Source organism: Monodelphis domestica, chromosome 8 (genome assembly GCF_027887165.1).
Source record: "Monodelphis domestica isolate mMonDom1 chromosome 8, mMonDom1.pri, whole genome shotgun sequence".
Classification (NCBI taxonomy): domain Eukaryota; kingdom Metazoa; phylum Chordata; class Mammalia; order Didelphimorphia; family Didelphidae; genus Monodelphis; species Monodelphis domestica.
This window is the reverse complement of record NC_077234.1, coordinates 247,815,779-247,837,229: the sequence shown is the minus strand read 5'-3', so window position 1 is coordinate 247,837,229 and position 21,451 is coordinate 247,815,779.

Genomic DNA, 21,451 nt, shown 5'->3' with positions numbered 1-21,451 from the left:
AAATAACTTTCAATAATTTGGTAATGACTTGGCAAATTGCGATATATGTAAAATAATGAATTTCATAAGAATTTCATGTCACAAGAAATGACAGATTGAGAGATACCTAAGCAAACTGATGAGATAAAATTATCATGACCAGTAAACACAATTTTCATGATAATAACAACAATAATATGAATCAAAACAACTTTCAAAAACCTCCAAATTTTGGTCAAAGTACTGAACAATATTACTTTCAAAATTCTGATGATATAATGCACTTCTCACTTTGAATGGAACTTGAGATGAAGAAAGAAATAGGATTCTTAGTCATTGGCATTGTGTTGTTTTATTTTGATATATATCTTAATGCAGACTTAGAAGGATTTAGAAAGCCAAAATCCTAGTGCAAGGATACATGGGATTCATGAGAGTAAAGCAAGAGATACTCAAAAAACAAAGGGAAAGTAAGCAGCAAATGAACTGGGATATAGGGGAGTCTTCTGAATCCGTGAAGAAAATTGATCATTCTCTCCCATAGCAGGAATGTCTAGTGGGTATCTATAGGTTCTTGCACAGATCTAAAAGGAATCTGGAGGGAAAAGCTCACAGGCAAAGCTGTGCCAGGCTCAGAGCATCAAAATAGGTGGTGGGGAAGCAGTTAGAGAAGAAGCACAGAGCACAGAGCAGGAGGCCAAGTTACAGCAATAGGAACACTCCATATTGCCCCACCTTCCCAAGGCTTTGGCCTCAGAGCACATCCAGCTCAACCCAGCTGGATTTAATCACATCAAAGTCTTCAGAGGGCAGGGAAGCCTAAGCTCCAAGACCCCTCCCCCACAGACTGCACTGAGAGATTTATTGAAAAAACTCCAAAAATGAAGACTGACAGAAAAGCCCAAAACCACACAAAAAAATGAGAGGAACAAAAGCTCAGGCAACTATAGGGAGTAAAGAAAGGGGTAAATATGAGCAAACCACAGAAAAATAAAAAGAAATTATAATCAACAGCTTCTATACAGGCAAATGAACAAAGAGCAAACAGAACAGAGAAGGATGAGGCAACACCAAGCAAAAAAAACAAATCCCAACGAATTGGATACAGTCTCTGGAAGAACTCAAAATACAATTGAAAACACAATTAAGAGAGGCTGAAGACAACTGGGAAAAGAACTTACAAAGAAAGATAAGTCATCTGGAAACAGAGACACTTGGACTAAAACAAAATAGTGTCTTGAAAGCCAAAATTAACCAGCTTGAAAATGAGGCAAAGGAGATGAAAGATGACCTCCAAAGAAAACCAGACCAGAATGAGGAGGATGACCAAAAAGCCAGATGAGAAATCCAGTCTTTAAAATCCAGAATACAACAACTAGAAATAAGCAACTTCACAAGGCAGCAGGACGCTATAAAACAAAATCAAAAGAATGAAAAAATTGAGGAAAATATGAAGCACCTCATTCACAAAACAGAAGATTTAGAAAATCATTCCAGGAGAGACAACTTTAGAATCATTGGTCTGCCAGAAGACGATGACAAAATAAAAAGCCTGTACATCATACTATAGGAAGTTACCCAAGAAAACTGCCCTGATATTCTAGAACAAGAGGGAAAAGTGGAGATTGAAAGAATCCACAGATCACCTCCTGTACATAATCCCCAACTGACAACACCCAGGAATATTATAACCAAATTCAAGAACTATCAGACCAAGACAAAAATATTACAAGATGCTTAAAAGAAGTCGTTCAAATACCATGGAACCACAGTGAGGATAACACAGGATCTGCCTCCATCGATACTGAAGGACCAAAAGGCATGGAATATTATATTCTGGAAAGCAAAGGAACTAGGTCTACAACCAAGAATCAATTACCTAGCAAAACAGAGTATTTTCTTACAGGAGAAAGTGTGGTCATTTAATAAAATACAAGAATTCCAAGCATTTGAAAAGAAAAGACCAGACCTGAACAGAAAATCTGATACACAAGCACAGAACTCCAGAGAATTATCAAAAGGTAATTAAGAAAGAGGGAATAAAGGAAAACACAACTTTTTTAAAGAGACTCAATTAATTAAAAAGATATATATCCCTATAAGAAAAGAGGTCATTGGTAACACTAAAATTCTTATTAACACCTGGGCAGTGAAAAGAATTACACTTAGAGGGAGCAGTGACAAATTGTAAAGGATGAAATGCTAAGACATAAATAGGTATATAGATATATGCATGCATAAATACACATATGTGTATATATACATATATATATTACATATATGTATGTATATGTATGTATGTATAGTAGTCTCTTGGTGATCGAGAATGACGATTGTCTTTGTGCAGTTTCATCTACGGTGTACCCTCACGTGGCTTTGGAGTCCAAAGGCTGAGGTGCACAGTCTGTGGCACATGGGGCCTGGGACGCCAGTTGTTACAGAAGGTGCAGTTGTGGCCTGGTGTCGGCGTTCACACGCAGAGGCAAGACGTCGACGTTGCTCATCTTCAAAGGTGGCGGCGCCATGGTTAATGTGGGTTCGCCAGCTGCTTCTGACAGAGACAGCGAGTTCTAGTTGCTTTGGTGTCATGCCAGCCCACTTCAAGTTGGACTTTAGCTGATCCTTGAATCTTTTCTTTGGTTGGCCTTGTTTCCTGAGTCCAGCTGACAGTTCACCCTAGAATACCTGTCTTGGTATTCCCTGTGGGTCCATGCGGATAACGTGTCCAGACCATCGTAGCTGGGCTTTGAGGACCAGGACTTCGATGCTGGTGGAGTTGGCTCTGTCGAGGACTTCCTGGTGGGTGATTAGGTCCTGCCATCGGATCCTCATGATTGACTAGAGGGAGCGTTGGTGGAATTGCTCCAGCTGTTTCATGTGCTTCCTGTACAGTGTCCATGTCTCACACCATACAGGAGCGAGCTGAGGACTAAAAATGGAAGAAATAGACTACCTAAACAACCCCATGTCAGAAAAAGAAATTGAACAAGCCATCAAAGAACTCCCTAAGAAAAAATCCCCAGGTCCACATGGATTCACAAATGAATTCTATCAAACATTCAAAGAACAACTAATCCCAATATTATACAAACTATTTGACAGAATAAGCAAAGAAGTAGTTCTACCAAACACCTTTTATGACACAAATATGGTACTGATTCTAAATCCAGCCAGGTCAAAAACAGAGAAAGAAAACTATAAAACAATCCCCTTAATTAATATAGTTGCAAAAATCTTAAATAGGATACTAGCAAAAAGACTCCAGCAAGTGATCATGAGGATTATTAACTATGACCAGGTAGGATTCATACCAGAAATGGTTCAATACTAGGAAAATCATCCACATAATTGACCATATTAACAAGCAAACCTACAAAAATCACATGATTATCTAAAGAGATTCAGAAAAAGCCTTTGACAAAATACAACATCCATTCCTATTGAAAACACTAGGAAGCATAGGATTAGAAAGGCCTTTCCTGAAAATAATAAACAGTATATATCTAAAACCATCAGCAAAAATCATCTGCATGGGGATAAACTAGAAGCCTTCCTAGTAAGATCAGGAGTGAAACAAGGATGCCCATTACCACTTTTATTATTTAACAATGTACTAGAAACAATAGCAGTAGCAATTAGAGAAGAAAAAGAAAGTGAAGGTATTAAAATAGGCAATGAGGAGAGAAAGCTATCACTCTTTACAGATGATATGATGGTCTACGTAAAGAATCCTAGAGAATCAACCAAAAAACTAGTCGAAATAATCAACAACTTTAGCAAAGTTGCAGGGTACAAAATAAAACCCACATATGTCATCAGCATTTCTATATATCTCTAACACATCTCAGCATCAAGAATTAGAAGAAGAAATTCCATTTAAAATCACCCTAGTCCATATAAAATACTTAGGAATCTATCTGCTGAGACAAACACAGGGACTATATGAACACAACTACAAAACACCCTCCACACAATTAAAACTAGATCTAAACAATTGGGAAAACATAGATTCCTCATGGGTAGGACAAGCTAACATAATAAAAATGATAATCCTACCCAAATTAATTTACTTATTTAGTGCCATTCTCATTAAAGTACCAAAAATATTTTTACTGAATTAGAAAAAACCATTTGGAAGAACAAAAGATTAAGGGAAATCATAAAGAAAAAATGCAAAGTAAGGAGGCCTCGCAGTCTCAGATCTCAAACTATACTATAAAGCAGTGGTCATCAAAACAATTTGGTACTGGCTAAGAGACAGAAAGGAAGATCAGTGGAATAGACTTGAGGTAAGTGACCTCAGCAAGACAGTCTATGATAAGTCCAAAGATCCCCGCTTTGGAGACCAAAATACACTATTTGATAAATCCTGCTGGAAAAATTGGAAGACAGAATGGGAGAGATTAGGTTTGGACCAACACCTCACACCCTACACCAAGATAAACAGAATGGGTGACTGGCTTGAATATAAAGAAGGAAACTATAAGTAAATTAGGTGAACGCAGAATATTATTATACATGTCAGATCTTTGGGAAAGGAAAGATTTTAAGACCAAGCAAGAGCTAGAAAAAAAATGACAAAATGTAAAATCAATAATTTTGATTAATCAAAGTAAAAAAAAGTTTTTGGACAAACTAAAGCAATGCAACCAAAATTAGAAGGGAAGTAACAAATTGGAAAACAATCTCCATAACAAAAACCTCGATAAAGGTCTAATTACTCAAATGTACAAAGAGCTAAACCAATTGTACAGAAAACCAGGCCATTATCCAATTGATAAATGGGCAAGAGACATGAATAGGCAATTGTCAGTTAAAGAAATCAAAACTATTAATAAGCACATGAAGAAGTGCTCTAAATCTCTTATAATCAGAGAAACACAAATCAAAACAACTCTGAGGTATCACCTCATACCTAGCAGATTGGCTAACATGACAGCAAAGGAAAGTAATGAATGCTGGAGGGGATGTGGCAAAGTAGGGACATTAATTCATTGCTGGTGGAGTTGTGAACTGATCCAACCATTCTGGAGGGCAATTTGGAACTATGCCCAAAGGGCGATAAAAGAATGTCTACCCTTCGATCCAGCTATAGCACTGCTGGGTTTGTACCCCAGAGAGATAATAAGGAAAAAGACTTGTACAAGAGCATTCATAGCTGCGCTCTTTGGGGTGGCCAAAAATTGGAAAATGAGGGGATGCCCATCATTTGGGGAATGGCTGAACAAATTGTGGTTTATGTTGGTGATGGAATACTATTGTGCTCAAAGGAATAATGAACTGGAGGGATTCCATGGAGACTGGAACTACCTCCAGGAAGTGATGCAGAGCGAGAGGAGCAGAACCAGGAGAACATTGTTCACAGAGACTGACACACTGTGGCACAATCAAATGGACTGGACTTCTCCATTAGAGGCAATGCAGTGATCCTGAACAACTTGGAGGGATCTATGAGTAAAAACACTATCCACATTCAGAGGAAAAATTGTGAGAGTAGAAACACTGAAGAAAAACACCTACTTGAATACATGGATTCAATGGGGATATGCTTGGGGATGTAGACTCTAAATAAACATCCTAATGCAGACACCAACAACATGGAAATAGGTTTTGATCAAGGACACATATAATACCGGAAAGGTGGGATGAGGGGTGGGAGGAAAATAATATGATTCTTTTAACCAAGGAATAATGTTCTAAATTTACTAAATAAATTAATTTAAATTAAAAATAAATAAAAAGTAAACTTTTATAATTTTATACAAGCTCCTTGCTCTTTTTTGCATATTTAAAATTTGGATCTTTGAGTAATATTAAATTCATAATAAAAAAGTAGGAAAATGTATATAACTTATACTTTTATCCAATCTCAAAGGGCTTTAAACATAAAGGATGAATCTGCTTTGTCTTAAAATTTAAAAAATTAAAGATGAAAGAAAACTGAGTATAATCTCTAATGTATCTCTGATTCTCAAAAAACTGAATTTAAGGAGATTTAAAGAACAATTATGGCCTAAAATTCTAGAGGAAAATCAGATGAGGAAAAATTTGAGGTTGTCAAGAATGAAATTTTTAAAAATATTTTTAAATTTCTAATTCTGCTAATTAGAAAAAGAAAGAGTCATCTAAGAAGCAAGATGTGATTTTTAAAAGGTATAAAGAAGATGGAAGCAATACCAAGAAATGGAAAATGAATGTATAGACCTGGGAAAATAGTGACAAATGTAATGTGATCAAAAGCAGTAGCATGGTAAGGCATAATGGGAATAGGAACCTACATTTGAGTGCTTCCTTTCAGAACTTGTAACAAAATTTGCTGGTTATTTTTTTTTATTTTGTGTCAATATTTCTTTTTTTTTTAACTTTCAATTCCTTTTTTTTCAATTACATGCAGAAACAATTTTTAAACATTGCTTTCCAACTTTTCAAAATCCAGATTTCCTCCCTCTCTCTCTCTCCTCTCCCTTCTACAGACAACAAACAATCTGACGTGGGTTATTCCAGTACTATCATGCAATACGAATTTCTAGATTCTTCATGTTGTGAAAGAAGACACATATCACATATGTAAGAGAAATTCATGAAGGCAAGAAATAATATGGTTCAATCTGCATTTATACACTGTCAGTTTCTTCTGTTTATGGTTAGTATTTTTCATCATGAGTCCCTTGAGGATGTCTTGGATGCTTGCTTTGCTAGTAATAGTTTATTCTTTCTCAGTTGATCATCATGCAGTAGTTGTTAATGTATACAATGTTCTCCTAGTTCTGTTCACTTTACATCTGTTCGTACTAGTCTTTCCAAGTTTGTTTGTTTGTTTTTTTTTTCTGAAATCATCCTGCTTGTCATTTGTTATGGCACATGTACCACTTGGAACAACCTCCAGGAAGTGATGCAGAGTGAAAGGAGCAGAACCAGGAGAACATTTTACACAGAGACTGATACACTGTGGTACAATTGAATGTAGTGGACTTCTCTACTAGCAACATTGCAATAATCCAGGACAGTTCTGAAGGACTTATGAGAAAGAACACTATCCACATCCAGAAAAAGATCTATGGGAATAGCAACACAGAAGAAAAAACCACTGCTTGATCACATGGTTTGATGGGTATATAATTGGGGATATAGACTCTAGATGATCACCTAGTGCAAATATCAATAATATGGAAATAGGTTTTGATATATGACACATGTGAAACCCAGTGGAAGTGCTCATTGGCTATGGGAGGGTGTGGGAGGAGGGTATAGAAAGAACATGAATCATGTAACCATGGAAAATATTCTTAATTAATTACGTTTTTAACAAAAAAATTAAATCACTTATGCTATCCTTACAGACAAGATGGGCTAAGTATGCTAGATAATAGTTTAATTCAGTAGATTTATAACTGGTTGAATGACTAAAACCAAAGAATAATTAGTTAATCACAGTTTGGTGTGAACTTGAGAGGTTCCTGGTGGACTACCTTGTATAGTGTTATGAAACATTTTTAACTCGGATAAAGGCATCAATAGTGTGCTTATTAAATTCAAAAACATAAAGATAGGAGAAATAACTGATATAATGGATTACAGTTCAGAATCCAAAAAAGATTGCTGAAAACCAATGGAGATAAAGGTTTAGTCTTACTTACATGTGGACTCAAAAAGTAAATTTCATAGCAGATAGTTTTTAAATAGCATCTGAGGGATTTACTGGTCTCAGAAAGCTTTAACATTTAGTGTGATCTTTGGTTTTAAAATCAAGGAATATAAAGATTAATTAAAGAGCTGGGAAAGTTTAGAGCTTGGAGAAAAGTAGACTAAATGAACAGCATAATTCATGATAGCTCTAATGGGTAAGAAGGATTTTATTTATTCAAAGTCACATCTTTTCAAAGTTATGTGTCTTAAGTTTCTCTTAAATCTCTTTCATGATATAGTATTGCAAAAAATGTGTCCATCTTGATTCAGTGTGGGTCAGGAGTCCTCGACCTGTGTTATGGACCCCTGTGTCAGTCTAGTGAAGGCAAAGGACCTCTTCTCAGAACAGCGTTTTAAAATGCACAAAATAAAATTCAGAGGTAGGGATAAAATTAGGATAATGACCAATTATTTTAGAACATCTATGAAGATAGTTATGTCAATCATACAACTAGAGTTTTATAGTACTGCATAGTATGGAAATAACTGAACCAGGAGCAAATCACTGCGTGATTGTATGCTGTAAACTTATACCTGTTAATAAACAAGGAGCTCCATCTGTTGTGTGCAGTTGTGCTCTGCACAGACTCTATCACATGCTCCATCTGTCAATGTTCACTGAGTACATCTGAAAGTTGAGGTCTGAGGTCAGAGATTTTTTGTAAATAGATGGGTAAATGCAAACAAAGTACAATATGCAAACAAACAGTTATAGGTCTTTTCAGCTTTATTGAAATTTGCTGTTACTTTATTTTAAAAAATACATTGCATTGTCTCCTTTTATTATAGTAGGGCTTTCAGATTCCCCTCAAATTCCATATTATATTAATTCAACTCTTCATTGATTCTATTCCACGTGTTGTTGATCTTCATGTCTTCTTAAGGAATATAACTCCTGCTATCACAGAATCACAAAATATTTGATTTGAACAAGGCTTTGGGGGTCTTTCCATGTATCCATCATCACCTAAAGCAGAAATTCTTTCTATTGCATCTTGACTCGTCCTTAACTGGTACATTTCAAGTGATGGTCTAAATTTAGTGCCTGTTCAATTCACAGAAATCAATTATTTAAAAATTTTCTGAAATGTAATTTTTCTCTTTCACCTGTTCAATTTTATATCTTATCTTTCCATAAATAAAATCAAAAGACAATCTTTGAGGAAACAGCAAGCTTTCAAGTTGTCTATATTGTTTTTGTCCATTTTTCGTTTTTTACTCATCAACATCTGACTCAACAGATGTTAGAGCATAAATCAAATGAACCACATAGAATGGTTGTCATTCCTTAATCAGAACAAACTTTCCTATTTAGATGAAAAAGTTATGCCTAATTTTCACAAAAGTGGGGGGAAATTTTGATTTATTGTAAAATTTGGAGCTGCCCACTATTACTATCCAAATTATCAATATAATCTCAGGTATGATATCAGTTATTAGATACAGAAGAAATATTCTATGGGTAGGAGGCAGAAGCAAATTCAGTAGCAAGAGCTCCTGTAAAATTTCCACTTGCAGAATCTTATTAGATAAAGACCAAAGTTCTTTTCTGGTATTGAAATCTTTAATGATTTTGTTTCCTGTGCCCACAGATAAAATTTTACCACCCTTCCACAACTTCTTGGGTCCTAGTGTGCACAGAACCATGACAGAGAAGATGTTCCCCATCTCAGGTCATGCCCTCTCACATTGAAATTTGGTTATATGGTTCTCTTTGGCTCTTAAGATAGAGAATGAATTATTTTCTTCTTGTTTCACTCTTCCAGAAGCATAAAAAATATAGTTAAAGGAAGGCATCACAAAAGCTATCACCAAAGTGAGGAATTATAGAGTAGAATCTGCTTGAGTCCTCTATTTTTATAAATGTCTGACTGCAAATGCTAGACAAGAAAACTTAGAGGGTATTTGGAGATACAGTACTGTGCGGCAGAAAAGGTACTGAACTTGAGTCAGGAGGGCATGTAATTGGGTCATCAATGCCATTGACTAGTATTGTGCCTTTGAACAAGCAAGATATTCATCTATTAAATTAATATATTTTGCATTGTCCTCCTCATTAGCTTGTTGTAAGGAAAACCATTTGCAAAGTGCAAAGTCTGAAGGTTGTTTTTCTACTGGCTTAATATCATCCAGACTCCCACACGATACAATTCCTTCTACAATATCCCTATTTGTCATCTGGACTCCACTTGAAAGAACCTCACAAAACAATCTATTAATTTTTCTAAGACCTAAAAATGGTAAGGATTTGTTTGTGCCTATATTGAACTCGAATCTTTTTTTGAATGTTCTGGTATTTTCCCCATGTCTGTCCTCTGATAAAAATACAGACTTGGTTTCATTTCTATTCTACATATAATCTTCAGAATATTAACAAAGTTATGGTGCTTCTCAAGTTTCTTCTTTTTTCACCAGGTCAAACTTTCTCATTCTTTCAACTGCTCCTCAGCTATCAGTTTCATTATTCTGGCTACTATCCTGTGTACCATGAGTTTGTATCACTGTACCAAACTATGTGCCAAAGCGCCATATAGTATTTTGTCACTGTTCCTTTCAGTACATAAAACTAACCCAATACTTCAGATATAATCTGACTTGCAAAGCCTGTACTGGGATTATAACCTCATTTGTTCCAATTTGTTCCAATTCCAAAATATTATTTTATTAATATAGTTTATGATTCAGAAGCAGTACTGCATAGTAGACAAAGGCCAAGTCTAAGAGTTAGGAAGACCTGAGTTTAAGTCTTGCCCTTTACATATACTGATTAATAGGCAAATTACTAGAGGTTTTGTATCCTCTCCATTCAATATTTTTTTATGATTTTTAAATTTCCTTTTGAAGTTAAAAGATTCTCTGCAGACCTGGTCTTTTCATCAGAAATTAGTGGTCCTCTATTTCATGAAAGATCTATTTTCCCCCTGTGGCATTATACTCTCAGTTTTGCTGGGTAACATTCTCAGCTGAAAGCCCATCTCCTTTGCCTTCTGGAATTCTGTATTCCAAATTTTTTCCTCCTTTAGAGTTCTGGAATATAAATCTTTTGTAATCCGGACTATGGCTGCTCATTACTTACATTTTAAAATTCTGACTGCTAACATGATGTTTTTTTATCTTTGAACTGAAAGCTGTAGATTTTAACCATAATTGTCTTGGGAGTTTTCAAAGAGATTTTAGGTAGCCAGTGTATTCTTTCTATTTCTACCTTGCCCTCTGGTTTTAAGGGACTTGGGCAATTTTCTTTTAAGGTTTCATAAAATATGGGGTCTAGACTCTTTTTATTTTCTTTTATCATGGCATTTAGGTAGTCCAGTTATTATTTTTTTGTTGTCACTACAAGAACACCATTTATTTTCTTCTATGTTTTTCAGGCTTTTGACTTTGCTTTAATATTTCTTGTTGTCTCATAGTCATTAGCTTTGGTTTGGCCCATTCTAATTTTCAAAAGTTTGTTAATTTAGCAAAGTATTATGCCTCTTGTACCAACCTGTTGATTCCCTTTCCACATCTTTCTTGAATAGCTCTAACTTATCTTCAAATTTTCCCTTCATAAACTTTCATTTTATTTATAAAAATAATTAACTGTTTTTTTAAACTCTTGCTTCATTTCTTATAGGAAGTGTAATTGAATTGATGGCCTCCATTTTAACTGTGGCTTTGATTATAGATGTTTGGGCATCATTCTTTTCTCTACATTTGTATCTTGAACTTCATTGCAGCAACAATAACTCTTTAGGATAGGATTCTTTTTTTTAATTTTTACTCCTTCTTCTAGCCTACTTATTGACTTCAGCCTTGATTTTTTAGGGTTGGACCCTGTCATGCTTCTTTAGAATTGGGGTGTTTTATTTCTACTTTCTTGGAGCATTGATTATTATGCTATTCCTGGATCTCATGGATAGGCTAATGACCTACAAGCTTATAGTAACCCCAAATGAACTAATCTGCTTCAAAGTCTGATTGCTTCTCCTCCTCATCTGTGCTCTGCAAGTTCCTGACCTGAATTTGTGTTTGAGTAACAATAGAATACTGACAGACTCACTGGTTTAGAATGACAAAATTGTAAACTCTTTTTTTTTGTTTAGGATTTCTGTTATAATTATTCCTTTGTAGGCTGGACTAGTTGCTGGAACTGAGGCTCTGCTTTGCTCTTTTCTAAGGAATACTGTTGTTACTTGCTTCTAAGTAGACTTCTGCCTCCCACTCATAAAAAAATTCTTCTGTACCAATATCTGATATTATTTTGATGGCTTGGATAGTAATAATGGGCAGATTCAAGTTATACAATGAAAATCAGATTAAGATCCTTTGATTCATAAACAAATTTAACAAATAATCTCCATCTCAGGCATCTATTTGATTTCTCAAACATCAAACTATTTGAACAATAGTTTTTTATATCAGTCATTCTTTGCTTACTAATAAAATAAAAATTATCTCTTCTTTACTTAGACCTTTCAGTAAAGATTTTCTAGAGGGAATATGGTGACTTGTTTTCTTTTTTGACCAATATGCAAAAGGTACTATTTCACAAGGTGATAAATTGTATCATATGGTAACAACCTCATCTTCAATTTGGTGGAAGCTTTATGTTCCTTCCTTTCATCCAATTAACGTAAATATTTAAGCAGATTTCATTGAATCTTTTTGGCACTAGTGAAACTACAGAGAAATATACTTCAGTGAATATATTTAGCAGCTACTGAATATGGCCAGAAGCAATAAATTCAAGTCACAATTAAAGACTGAAAGGTTGGCTAGGATCCTATTGTTATCATAACTGGTTGATGCAAACTTTCTATTTTTTTAATTTATAACTAATTATCAAAAGTAATAATGACAAAACCCAACCACAGGCATCTTATATAATGATGTAATAATCATTGGGTTGGCATCTAAAAATACCATAATGGGTTAAAGTAAAAGTTTTTGTTATCACTTCTTTATATGGTAAACCTAGGGTTACTCTTTCCTGCAAGGTTTATGGGCTTTCAGGAATTAATGCTTCCTATAGGAGCAGATTACCAACTTGAACTATTAGTTTGAATAAATTCACTTAAAAATACTTTCCAACCCAGTATCCTTGTCATCTTCCAAATGTAGGATATATTTAGCTCTATGTTTTCTCCTCTTCTGCAGCTACCAATGTACTAGGAAGCTTGGTTTACATCATTTGACATTGGGTAGACATGAGTGGAAAATAGACTATCAATTATTCTATACTCTTGCTATATGTCTAGAAGATATTCTATTCTAGCTTTATTTTTATCTGTTTGTTCATGATAGTTTTTCTCTTATGCAATTTCCTAGTAATCTATTACATAGAAAGGTGAAGAGACTGGATAATAGAATGAATAAGTATCACACTGGGACTCAGGAGAACCTGTGTTCACATACCACCTCTGACATTTATGGCCACAGTCAAGTCTCTGCATTTCTTGGGTCTTCGGATAACTCTGGGACCATATGTTAAAGAATAATTCCAATCTGCAAAACAGATTGCATGGTATCATTTATTGTAGACTATATCTACCCCCCATGTGCCTCTCATGTGCCTTTTCAGTGACTACAATTTAATTCTTCAAAGATCAGTATTCCAGGATTTTTAGTTATATAGTGTGGAAAAAAAAGCAAAAAAGATTGATGGTAAAATTATGGGTCTTCATTTCAGAGAAAGACTTGGGATCATTAAAAATTTTGCTGAATTTATTGGAGTAAGTTCAATCTATTCAGCTTTTCATATAATTCCACCCCAGTTCATTGTCTATCAAAAGTCATGGTGTTAAGGTATGAGATATGTGTGTATATATTGTGTAATTAGAATCTGTTACCCTAAAAAAAACTATGATTCCCTGCAAAACTACAATTCCCAGCAAAACTACAATTCCCAGAACCCAACTCTCTTCCCATTGTTACATGCTGACACAGATAGGATATAAATTCTGTGGAGGTTCCTCTCTCCCTCTCTTGTCTTCCTGTCATGGCTTTGGTGGAGCGGGCTTTTTGAGCAGGTAGAAAAACTTAGTCACATGGTTTTATTTTGGTAGATAACAAACTTTATAAAATATAATACTTGAAGTATTGGACATTAATTTGAATCCTACAATATATGTATACATATACTTACATATATGTACGTATATACCTATATTTTAGTTAGGAAGGGAAGACTAATACAGATAAAAGTCAGAATGTTTTTAAAGAAAAATAGTATTACTAATTGAGCTATGGGATTCAGAAAGCAAATGTTACAAAAATTCAGGAAATAGATCATGGTGGATTATAAGAGTCAGGGGAAGAATTTAGATAATTTTGCAAATACCTGTTATCAGAGAAAGTGATTGAATGGCAAAGCCACTGGCTCAGTCATTCTTGATTGCTACTTCAAGCCCTTTGGCATTCTTTTCCATTGAATCTAATGCTAGACAACATTACCACAGTCATAATTAGGACAAGGAAATTATCAGATTTTAAAGAGTGAAAAATTGCCACACAAGCAATCCTTGAGCAGCATAGAAGTATCTACTTACAAACTATTTGGCAAAACAATAAATTTAATAAACTCACACAATGGTTAAGAATATCCCTCTGTGAGCCACTATTGTAACTTCCCCCTCACCAATAAGGCAACTGAATTTGTCTTAATTACTTCTTATATTAATATATATAATGTTGATTTGAAGGCAGCTTTTGATATTGCTTTGCCACAGTACCAAAATTGCTGGTAAAGCCTTGAACTTTAAACGTGGAAAATGAGAAATGTTGCCTGTTTCATCACAGTTTGGCTAATATATTAAAGCACAGCTTTAGGGAGATGATAAAATATTCTAGTCATAAAGCAACATGGTGAGTAGGGAAAGGTAGAAGACAAAGGTGGAGGACTATAATCCACAAAAATGAGAAATCTGAAATTACCTTTAAATATAAATTCATTTAACTGAGTATTTACCCAGATTTTTGTTTTAGAAGTCTAATATCACCTATCTTGGAAAAAAGCTTAGATTGGGGGTGGGGGGTGTACAGAAACACACATAGAGCCATCAACACTTCAGAACATAGTTGAAGCTGGACACAGTAGCTTATAAAGCAATAATATATTCAGTTCCATGCTTAGCAAAATCAAAAGGGGAACAAATTCTGGAATGTGTGGTTTTGAATATTGGCTATAATAAATATATTTCAACACAACAGAAGGGATAGTTGACAAGTGATGAATGCATTTCAAATATTAAGGGATTTTTAGTATTTTTTGTAAAAAATGAAAATAGATTCATCTACGCTCCTCTCTGGCAGATAGTTTATTTTAACAGGTTTTTTTTTTTATTATTATATGGCCAAGTCTTTATTCCATTATGGTTGCTAGAAATGTTGAAATAGTATCATTCTTTACTTTTTAATAATCAAGAATAAAAGTCAAATAGTCAAAAAATTAGTGAGATATTTTTAAATACACAGATAAAGGACTAGAAAATGTTCACCTTTATCTACCCTATCCAATCCATCCATCCAAACAGTCCCCAAACATCTACCCATGTCAACATTTTACTTAAAAGCCTTCAGCAGTTTCCTTAAAATGGAAGTTTGGGAGAGACCATGCAATCAGAAGGAGAGACCACAGGGGGAGGGTACTTATAATTTGCAAAGTCTAGCTGGGTCCGAGTTGGTTTGGATCCCAAGGTCTTAAACTCTTGAGAACTGAAGTGCTCTTGCTATCACTCTGTCTTTCATGTTGTTTAATATATTGTAACACACTGTCTTTTAAGGTGTGTGTGGGTATAGAATCAAGCAAGCCACTGCATCAGATAGGCACAATATTTTCAAGTAATCAATTTGCTCTGAATGAAATTAATTATATTCATGTTGTTCTCTCCATTTTACTTTTTTCTAGAATTTATTTCGAATTGGCTCTTCGAAAGTTGCTCTGGTGTTTGATTCTATAAGCTAGAATCTAATGTTTGATTCCATAAGTACCCCAAGTCCTGAGTTTAGTTAATAATTATGCATTGTTTCTATATCAAATATAAATTCAATCTTTCTTTTTTCATTAATTGTGCACCAAACAATGATTCCTTTACTTTAGAAATCCTCTTTATCCTTCATTTAATACAATATATAACCAGTCACTTAATTAATCAACACAAAATAAGGACCAGCAATGTAGCAGACACTGTGATAACTACTAGGGATAAATAGACAAAAGCAAAATATTCCCTTTCCTCAAGGAGCTTATATTCCAATGGGTGAGATAATATAATAAGTCATAATAATAATGTCATCTATATCAATATATTTATGTATAACTACATATGCAAAATACATACCAATGGAATACCATTCCCTTTTAGAGTTAGAGTACTAGAAGCTGGGGGATCAAGAAAAACGTGTAAAATCTAGAAAATGTGTATGCAGATGTACAATTTTAAAGGATAAGCTACTTTAAATGTTAGATTGTTATTTAAAGTATTTTTTGTGAATCACTTTCATAAATAACATTTAATTTTTCTTTTGTATAATGGTAGATTTTTTACCTCTAAGTTTAAAGTAAATTGCTTATATACATAATGCAAAACCTTTCATTTAAAAATATTTTTGTATCCTTTATTTATATCATTTTAGTGTTTGTTATTTTATTTGATAAAGTCACCAAGCACTAGATTTGATATTGTAATGGAATAATGGAAGGATAATAAATGTTTGTAAACCAAGAAAAAGATTTAACCATTGTTTGGTTTGATGCAATTTCAAAATAGTACAGTATTCCCAAACAGCCCTTCCATTCCATGGCCAGCCAATTATTCTTTCTCACTAAGTCAACAGTGCAAGAAAACAGACAAAAGAAAGTGGAAAGAGGCAAGGTCTGTCACTAATCCTTTTTTCAAAAGGGAAACTAGTCCTAAAATAGCTGTGTGTTTCCAGAAATGGAAGTGGAAGGGAAGCACATTTTGCCTGGCATTCTAATCATGGAAATACCTTTCTATTTTCAAAGTGATTAAGGCTATAGAATCTATATCTCAGGCCAAGAATTTTGTAATCCTTGTTTGTTATGTCTTCACTGGTGACCTGGTATACAATTCATGAAGTTCAACTAAACACTGAGTAGAAAGAGCACAAGAACTACATATCAATGGGTGTGTGTAATGCAAAGCCAAAAACCTACTTTGGTTGCTAAATTATAAGTAAAGCCTGAATTCATTTGGGAAAAAAAAACATACACAAAGAATTAGCAGTTAATATTATGAAGATTTTCTCAATATTCAATAACATTTCCCTGGTTGGGTTTCTCTTTATTATTTTTATTAAATATTATTATTATTATTATTATTATTAAATAAGGACAAGAGACATTCATCCCTGATGAGTTTATTTTTATTTTTAAATTTAAAATAATTTAAAATTATTTAAATATTTTTATCTAAATAACATTTAAATAAATAATTTAAATAAATTTAAATTTAAAATAATTTTAAGATTTTCAGGTAAAATCTATTATTCATGTAGAAACTTGTCATTTTCAAAGTACATTATTTTGAAGATTTTTTTTAATGACTGAAGTTTTTATTCATCACTATGGATTCAGGTGGTTCACTTTTAAATAATCATTTTTAATATTAGTGCTAATAAGCAAATTATTAAGCAAGGCAGTATTATCTTTCATGGAAAGAATGTTATATTTAGAGAACTTGATTTTAAATCCTAGATCATCTATTTATTCCCTGTATCACTTTGGTTAAGTCACTTTTTGGACCATATATACAATTAGATCTGGTCTCTAATTTCCCTCTTATACCTTAATCAATGATGATACATTCAAACTGGGATAAAATTTGAAAGTATACTGCTTTTGAAATGTTTCTTACATTACAGGCAGGATTAAAATTATAACCAAATGGAAAAAAAATTGTGAGAAATAGGTTGATGATCAAGGAGATAATAGGTTATATTTATCATGATGGCCAAGACAAACAACAGAATAGATGGAGAATAGAAGAGAAAGAAAAATGTATCCTGGATTTGTTATAGTCAATTTTGCATGATGCTGACCAATAATGAGTTGTCCTTAAAAAATCAAAGTAGAAATTTATATCTCCCAAAATTTTCAGCAATTGCTGGTCCACTAAAAACAATAGAGGTAGACATTTATAATCATCCAACATCTTCCATAATCATTTGACAAATAAGGAGTTTCATCAAAAAAAAATTGGAATGGTAGATGTATTTGAGGTGGTTTGTTAAATGAAGAAATGCTGGAAAAGTCATAAAACAGAAATTCTGTCTAATAAATGAATCATCTAACTGGCAGAGAAGATTCTAAGGAATCACAATGCTAACCAAGAGAGAGTTTGATCAGATGATAATCTGGTTATTTGGACAGATATGGGAAAAGATGAACAGCTCTCATTGATTCTTGATACTTGCAATTGCAGTAAATCTGTATAAGTGATTGAACAAGTAAATTAATGAACCTCACTGATTATTAGTCTTTAAATTCCATCTAGCTCTAAGATTTTAGACATCTATAAGATATATTCATTTCACCTTTTCAATAGCCTGTTCATATTCGACTCAGTGACTCATATTTCCATGTTATATATTCTCTAAGAGAGTTGTGATGTCACTGGTGTGCTTATGTATAATATGTGTGTATATGTATATATATGTATATATATATTTGTTGTAAGCCAACTCTGTTTATCCCATGCTATACCCTTTCATATCTTCCCACAAATTTGCCAAAAGGAGTCCTCTTCAAAGGTTTGGAGTCTTCTTCAAATTCTCCTGATATTGTGTGGAGATTAATGGAGCACACACAAGTTTTTAGTTACTTTACTTCATGACTTATTATTCTTCATGTCTTTCATTATAGAATCTTATAAATCATTTTAAGAAAATTTATTTTTCTTCCCTACCAAAATTTGCATTGGGTCTATCCATATTTACCAGAAACATTCTTTTCTCTTTAATCATAATCACTACTTTCATCATCATCACTGTTTTTCCAATTACTCTCTATGCAACTAAACTAAGGCCACACAGATATATATGAAAACATAAAGTCCCCTGATAATCAATCATTCATTGCCAAACAAAAAAGAACTTGAAAAGGAGAAAGTGGGTATATTATAGTCATCATTATGCCCATTGTCCAATTTGATATCTTTATGTTTGAAATAAAATTAATATCCATTTTTTTCTTTTCAAATTGCCCGGTTTTTGGTAGTTTTGATAGTTCCATTTCTAAGAAAGATTTATGATTAAAATGTATTTATGTTTAGTTTGACTCACTGGTGTCACTTATGAAAAGAAATATACTTCTTTTTAAATCAGATATTAAATTGGGAGGACATTTTAAAGTTTTACAATAAATGGTATATGGTGGTGTTTAACACAAGGGAAACTTGTCATCTCAAAATGAATTTAATGGTCCCAAAAGGTTTCAGATGCTAAAGCATTCATTTAGTCACAAATTCATGTTATACAGTCAGAAACAATGGAAAATTCTCTAAAATGCTCAGCTGAAAACCCTACTGGGCTAAAAAGTCTCCATGAATTTTTCTTCTCATATTTGGAAGAGCTGTAAATCGCTGGAAACAGCTACTTAAGTTCTGTTCTTCTGCCAATATTTGCATCTTATGAGAAACTCCAAGAGAAAAGAGTTTGGTGGTTTCTGCTCATCTCTAGAGGGTTATGTATGCAGACCACAGCTGAATTGGCAGCTTAGGGAAGAAGATGCTTTGAGTCAGAAATAAGACTACATTATCTGGGCTCCCAAGAGAGTAGCATCTCCTTTGATCTAGATTACAGTCACATTAGGGTCAGAAAGGGGCACCTGACAGAATGTTCTGCTGGCTCCACCCCAGCCAATGAATGCAGTTCAGAGACTTCATTGCCATCACTTCCTTCACTTTTGCCAGCATCAAGATTGAAAAGGCAGGAATTGGGGGTAGAAGTGAGGGTAAAGGGGGAGAACAGAGATAGGTTTAGAGACAGAAATGAAATGTAAAGAAATCCAGACACACACTGAAGGCCAGATGTTTCAGTTGGATGGGGCAGTCCCTAGGTATTAATAGTGTTTTATTGTAAAACACAATTCTTGTGTTGCTGAAATACTCCAGTTTTCAGCACTGTAGCTTGTTCTGCTCCCCCTTTTGACAACTGTAAAGTTTAGGGATCATAACCTATCTCTTTTGCAGCACATTTGCAGAGCAACAGGTGATGGAAGCAGCTCCTCTAAATGACAAACATAATACTCTTCTGAGAAATTTTCACCTGAGTAAATGGGGATGGAATTTAAGTAAGTTTTTCAAATAAATGCTTTCTCTAAAGTTTAAAAAGAGCTCATTGGTCAGATCCTAATTTCTAGGGCTATAATTCTTTAAATAGAAAAAGGAAAAGTATGGCTAAATTATTCAGTGGAATTCATTTCCTTTGAGAATTAGGTCCCAAGGACCACATTAATTCTCATCATTTTCCCACATCACCAGATAACCACCTGCAGTTACTTTCAGTAAGGATAAACAGAACTTGAAAGAATATACATATATATATATATATACATATGTATATATATATATGTATGTGTGTATTTTTTTAAAATATATTTTATTTGATCATTTCCAAGCATTATTCGTTAAAGACATAGATCATTTTCTTTTCCTGTATGTATTTTTTAACTAGATCTCATTCCCTTCCTTTGATATTTTTTTTCTCTTCTCTGTAGGTACATACTGCCCTACTCTTAAAATCTATCAGCTCATTGCTGGATATAGAGTGGACATCCTTATAGGTGAAGGATCGAGGTTCAGCTAAAAATCAGTTTGAAAACTTTGTTAAATTTGGCAATGATGACATTTTAATTCTAGCTCTCATTCTGCAACTATCAAAGTGATTACATAAACATCATATAAAGTCCCTGAGTCTCAGTTTCCTTATCTTCAAATGAGAAGATAAGACTATACAATCCTATCTGAGTTAACATTGTAAGCTATTAAGAAGATGAAAATTCAGTGGATCCTTAACATAGGGGGAAAGGATGAGAAAGCCAGAGTTTCTCAATAATTTTGTAATAAGGAGAAATGAGATAAAGACTGAACTTGTGATTTCATTAGTATAGGGAAATCCCTGGTCTTCTCTCAAAGCAGATTGGCATCTTTTTTTTCAATTTGTATCTGAAAAAGTTTCCTAAAGTACTTAGTGTTTAAGTGACACACCCAGTCAAATAGCTAGCATATGCAAAAAGTGATACCTGAATCTAAATCTTCATTGCATTTTATTAAAGAAGCTCTTAAAAGCCTTTTGCATTGCTAACATTTGTTTCAGGAATGTGTTCTAACTTCATTCTTATTCATTTCCAGCTTAATTTATTTTGATACTGTGAATAATGCTTAATGTCCTAAACATAATGATGTCTTTCCCCAATACATATTATAATTTGGTTTCAAGCAGATCCTCACTCATGTTTTATACTTGATCTTTTTCCTAAAAAATAATCCCAAAAGGCAGAAGACTTACTTTTGCTAAAAACAATCCCCCATCCCCAAAATCCCTTCAGGTGTTTTTTAATCATTGTTCTATTAAATAGGAGGAGTGCCCATCTGTTGTCTTCATTGCTCCTGCATGATGAGCTCACCTCTTTCCTGGCCTTACACAGTATCAATAATGTCTTTCACTGCCTTTGTACAGAAGTCATAAATGGGAATGTGCTACAGGCACCTTATACCCACCATGTGCTTTTCCAATGCCCTAGCACAGTCAGAATTTCTTTGATTTATAGCTCAGGTCAAACTTA